A 6226-nucleotide genomic window follows, 5' to 3' on the forward strand; every position below is an offset into this window, starting at 1 on the left:
CCAAGCCACGCCCACCATACCCCCTTCAAAAGTGGGTTGAAGCCTTGAGTTTTGAAAGTCCACGTGTCAACCAATGCCCAACCCAAGCCCCAACCCAAGCCCCAACCCAAGCCCCACCATACCCCATGGTCTAATAGACGGGATTGATTTTCAAATTTTCGAAATCTTCAAAAAACCTCCCATAGGAGAGAGACAGAGAGGATGAGAGTCTCACAAACGCATTTCAAAATTCCTGGTGTAGCAGTCCAAACTTCATGTAATCAGAACCATACTTAGCAAGAAAGAGTTCTATATATGGGAGCTCATGAATGACGTTGGACAAAGCGGTTTGTATTCTTCAACGGTTCTTAGCGGTCTATATATGGGAGCTCATGAACGACGTTGGACAAAGCGGTTTTGTAGTCTTCAACGGTTCTTAGGGGTAATAGATTCTTGCCGGAACAATTGTATTTTTTGATTATAAAATCCTTCAAAAAAGAACCATTTGGATAGCCAACGTTTTCGAAACTTGAAGTACTTTGGGACGAAGTTGATCTAGTGTTAACCACGAGGATAAAGTAGCTGTGAAAATTTGAACTACTATGAAGATCATACTTAGCCACATAACAAGCACAACTTTGGAGTTCCTATTGAGTATCTTCCCTGCAAAGAAAATGAATATCAAGTTAGTGAAGGACAGTGGTGAAGCTTGAGATTTCCGACGGGGGTCGAAAACGTATATACCCAAAAATTTCTATAGAACTAGGGGGTTGAAGACGTATATATCCAAAAAATTCTATACGAAAACCACATATATTACACTACTGAGCGAAAAGTTCGGGGGGTCGGGTGCCCCCCGGCCCCTTATAACCTTCGTCAATGGTGAAGGAATAGTTTTACTAGAATCATAACCCTTGCCTAGGGCTGTAAACGAACCGAACGTTCAGCGAACAGTTCGTGAACCGTTCGACAGGAAGTTTGTTTATGTCCGTTCGTTTAATAAATGAACGAACATGAACAAGAAATTTCGTTCGATTAGTTAAATGAACAAACATGAACAGAGGGCTCGTTCGTTCGATTGTGTTCGTGAACGTTCGGTAAGGTGTTCGTGAACGTGTTCGTGAACATTCTTTCATTTGCGTTTGTTTATGTTCGTATATTTGTGTTTTAATTGAATATTTTTGTATTTTCATATATTTTATCTATAATTTTTATATTACTAAACTTTTATTTATTTTATTGCCCTAGCAATTAAACTAGGAAACCCTCTTTCACCTTGTTTATGCACAATTTCCCTTTCATTTCTCATTATTTATATCGGTGAATACGGTCGGCCTTCGTTCCATAATAAGGGATTCAAGTTCCAGTGCTTGTGCTACTCTCTGAGCCATCTACATTTATCCTTCGTCGCGTTCGCCAAATCTATTTGTGTTCGTGAACCATTCGCGAACAAACTCGTTTCCTTAATGAACGAACACGAACATAAAATCTCGTTTGGTAAGTGTTCATTAACCGTTCGTGAACACATTTATTTCCTTAACGAACGAACACGAACAATACCTTGTTCGTGTTCGTTCGATTCGTTTACAGCCCTACTTGCCCATGTTTTGGGATTAGATAGGAGAAGGGATTCTACAATATTTGAATCCTTTAGGTTTTCTTACTAGTTTATGTATATAAACATCTAGACATATGCTTATTTTATATGTATTTTATTCTTTTTAAGGTTGACCCACATAGCATCTACCCTTAATCCTAAATCGACACCTATGTCCAACATGGGTTGTCCACAAATTGTTCCATATATATGGATGTCTAGTTTTTGTAAGTGTTGGGATTGAACCCTACCAAAGGAACAGATAATAAAAGCCAAAACTGGATCACAGCAGTAGATTCAAAATAAGCAGATGTCTGGTTGCAAGTCTCTCCCCTTGAAAGTGGTTTCAACATCTGCTAACCTCCTATCTGCTGATCATGCAATCTGCTGACCTATAACTACTGACCAAGACAAAGTCTGATAGAACTAAAGCTCTGCTGCTCAATCTACTGCCTTGGTTCAAGCTCTGCTGATCATGACAAGTACTGCTGGGTTAACAACAGTGGAAGGATGCAGCAACAACTTATGTTTAGTTTATGCATTGAAATGTAATATCAGTAGTTAGCATAGCAGTGTTTGTATAGATCAGAGGTTAGAGTTTGTTAGGAGGTTAGATGTCACTTTCATGGTGACGTCAGCTTTGATGCTTAGTGGTTTGCAAGTGCCTATAAATAGAACAGTACTCTATACTGTTCTGTTTAGCTCATTCACCATCTTCTTTCTGCACGAACAAACACTGAGCTCAGGCTGAGGGGGAGTTTGCATATCATACACACATTGTAATCAGAGTTTAAAAATAAATTTAATCATTTGATTCAGTGTTAGAAAATGTATGATTGATAGCATTTCTTCTGTTTGATTGTGAAAAGTTTGGTTCCATTAAATTCCGCTGCACTACTCTTTCATTTATTCATCTAAATTCAAATACAAATCACAATCAATCCAAACTCAGATCCTAACAATTGGTATCAGAGCTTGGACAATCAAACTTGATCTAACAATCATTTTGACGTAAATAGTTCAGCTCGAAATTGTTGATACTGATCGTTTGTTCGTTGTGTTGAAAAACAGAGTAAGGTTTAATCACCGATAAAGTTGATTAATCAGTACCTGTAAAACAACTGGAAAGATGTCGCAATCTCAAGATTATAAAAATAACATTGGCTCTTTGTTTAAACCACCTATGCTGAAAAGAAATGAGTACAACATCTGGGAGCGAAGGATGCGTCACATCCTCGCTCAACAAAACACTGGATGTTGGAGGTCTGTCGTTTTCGTTCCTCATGTTCCTATGGTGCCAAGCGCAGAGGAAGCCAAAAAATCCGTTCCTAAACCAACTGAAAATTACACTGAATTAGATTTTCAGAAGTTTGAACTGGATGCCAAAGCGTTTAGCATCATAGCCTCTGCACTCCCCAACGAAATCTATGCTGGACTGTTACATTGTGACAGTGCAAAAGAATTGTGGGATGCATTGAAGGAACAGTTCGGAGGAACAGAGGAGGTTATCGAAAACAATAGGGAAATTCTGAATCAGCAGTATGAAACGTTTTGTCACATCAAAGGGGAATCACTAACCCAACAATTTGAACGTTTCAGTTGTCTCATCAGTGAACTAAGGCTTGTTAAGGTTACATTTCCAAATGCAACCCAAAATAGCAGGTTCCTTAGATCATTGCCAGAAAAATGGGACACCATTATTTTTATCACCAGGAATTCAGCTGAATTCAAAGATCTGACCCTGACCCAACTCCATGGTAGACTCCTGACCTACGAAAGGGAGTTGAACCAAAAAAGGAGGTTGCAAGAGTCTGGTAAAGTTGCTGATGATTATTCATTCGGCAGCACAACTCTGTTTGGTCAGGAAGAATCTGGTAGTAGTAGTAAGGATCAGAGTTATGATCATTTTATTGACATAACAGCTGGGGGTAACTTCGTCAACTCTGATTCTCACTCTACAAATTATGCTTTCACAGCAAATACTGAAAACCAGATGTCAGATAATTTGTGTTTTGAGCTGAATGATTTGCAACATTTTGATCCCACTGACTTAGAGGAAATGGCCATATTGCATCAGTTGGCCTTGCTTAGTGTAAGAACAAGCAAGTTCTACAAAATAACAGGGAGAAAATTTCCAGGGCTTCATGGAAATTTAAGGGTGGGGTTGGATAAATCGAAAATCAAGTGTTACAAGTGTAGTAGGCTAGGTCACTTTGCTAGAGAATGTAGGAGTCAAACTACTGGTCCCATAATAACTCACCCTAGCACAAATCCTAGACCACAACAACAAAACACTGTGCACTATACCCAATATGCCCCTGCAGCACATGTTAACACTGCTCATTATGCTGCAACCCCTGTGCCGGTGCATTATGTTCAAACCACTGTTCCACAAATTCAGTATGTTCAAGCCCCTGTTCCTCAGGCACAAGTGCAACCTACTACACCTCAAACAGCTGCTCCAACTGTGACACAACCAGATCAGCAAAGTTTTTTCACACAAGGCTTTGTTGATTGGAGCAGCATGCCTGAAGAGCTTAGTGATGAAAATTTTTCTCTATATGCTTCTAATGATGCTTGTAATGATGAATTTTGTGTGATGGCATTAGAGTCAATACCAGAAGGGGATGAAGCTGAAGGTGAACAACTAAGTGCTGAAACAGTGGATGAAGTTGCTGAAGCAGTGGTTACTTCAGTTGCTGGTGAACTACTGCTGGAAGAAAATTCAGAAACCCTGATTGAACCACTAACCGACCTTTGGTCCAAAGAAGACAAAGAGGAAGAAGAGCCGAAGAAAGCTGGCGATAAAGAAGAGAGAGCTGATGAAGAAGATAATCATCAATGTGATTGTGCCATGATGGCTGCTGCTAAGGTATCACCTCAAGTTCTTGAAAAACTATGTTCAGACAACTGTATTATTACATTTGCTAACATTAAAGAGGTGAATGAAAACCTTAGAGATAAAATCTTGTCTGATGAGGTCAAATTTGAAAAGTCATTGAAAGAACTTAAAAACAAATTGGCTGAAAAAGATAAAGAGATCAACAGTTTGAAAGAAGAACAAAGCATAACCAAAACTCAACTCCAAACTATGGTAGAAAAATACCAAGTTTGCAAAAAGGAGTTAGAGTCTACCCAGATCACCTGTGAAAGGTGGGTGGAGTCTTGCAAAGGGTATGAGGTTATGCTTGAGAAACAGCTTAAAAGCAATGTCAAGTTTGGTATAGGTCATAGAAAATATGATGACATTGCAAGCACTGCTGCAATGCAAGCTGTTTCTTCTGAAATCATACCAACCAACAAAAATGGCCTAGAGGTTAAAATAACCGACAAACTTGGTAACAAAATTACTCTGGAAAGATCTGTGGGATCCTCAACTTTTGAGGAAATTGAGAAATACCAATTTAAACCCACATGGTCTGATGAGTGTGATATCCTTGAAAATTTCAAACCAATGGATTTCACAACCACTAATGGTGTAAAAGCTCCAAAAGCAAGAGTCATTCCTATCAAAGATATCCCAACAGAGGTTCAAAACTCTGTTGCAAAGGAATCTGAGAAAAGGAAGAAAAGAGAAAAGATCAAAAACTTGTTTTGTGAATTCTGTGAAAAGAAGAATCATCTAACAAAAGATTGTTTTCATCTAAAAGCATATGATATAAACAAAACAAGCAACATTTCACCTCCTGCCAGCTGCACCATCTGTGGTAAAAATAACCACAAAACTAAGGAATGTATGTATCTCAAAAACTTTGATGAAAAGAAGAAAGAGTACACTGCAAAAACATCCTTAAGTTCATCAACATCATCTGTTAAGTTCACCAAGAAACAACCACTGTTCATCCCTGTCTAAACTGCTGTCACAAAATAGCTGAACCAAACATCTGTTCAAAGGGATGTACAGGTGACAGATGCACCTCCAGCCAATCAATTCAGAAAAGGCAAGGAAAAAGCATCATACCAAAGGATTCCACACGTTTATGAGACTTACAAAAAGGCCTCTAAACCAAAAGTGAACAGGCATCCTTTTGGTTATCAACAGATGATAGGTCAAGACCCCCAACAGTGGTTAGAGAAATACAGTCCCAAAAATGTATAAACCCCTGAGCTAACCACTGTCCATGCATCTGCCTTCATTCCAGACACTGTTGAGACCCCATCCAAAGCCCTGTTGGCTTTGGAAACCTTTTTGAACTAATCCTTTACTTCATGTGCAGGGAGCTTCTGCATGCTTAGATAGTCTTTGGTATGTAGATAGTGGAGGCCCCAGGCACATGACAGGATGTAAAGCCCTTCTTCAAGATTTCAAAATTCATGGAGGGGGTGATATATCCTTTGGTAATAATAGTAAGGGAAAGGTTTTGGGGTCTGGTACTGTAAAGTCTGGAAATGTAAAATTTGAAAATGTCAATCTTACTGATAATCTGAAATTCAACCTCCTGAGTGTGTCTCAAATGAGTGATAAAGGGTTTGGATCATTCTTCACAAAGGATTGTTGTAGGATTGTCGGACCAGAAATGGTTAGTAAGATTGAAGCAATAATCGAGAAAGGCTCAACAAAACTTGTTGTTCAAAGAAGTGGCAATGTTTATGTTGTTGACATGTCAAGAGAGTGTGCCAGAGCTGATGCCTGTCTGTTCTCAGCTGCCT

Source organism: Helianthus annuus, chromosome 3, assembly GCF_002127325.2.
Source record: "Helianthus annuus cultivar XRQ/B chromosome 3, HanXRQr2.0-SUNRISE, whole genome shotgun sequence".
NCBI classification, from domain to species: Eukaryota; Viridiplantae; Streptophyta; class Magnoliopsida; order Asterales; family Asteraceae; genus Helianthus; species Helianthus annuus.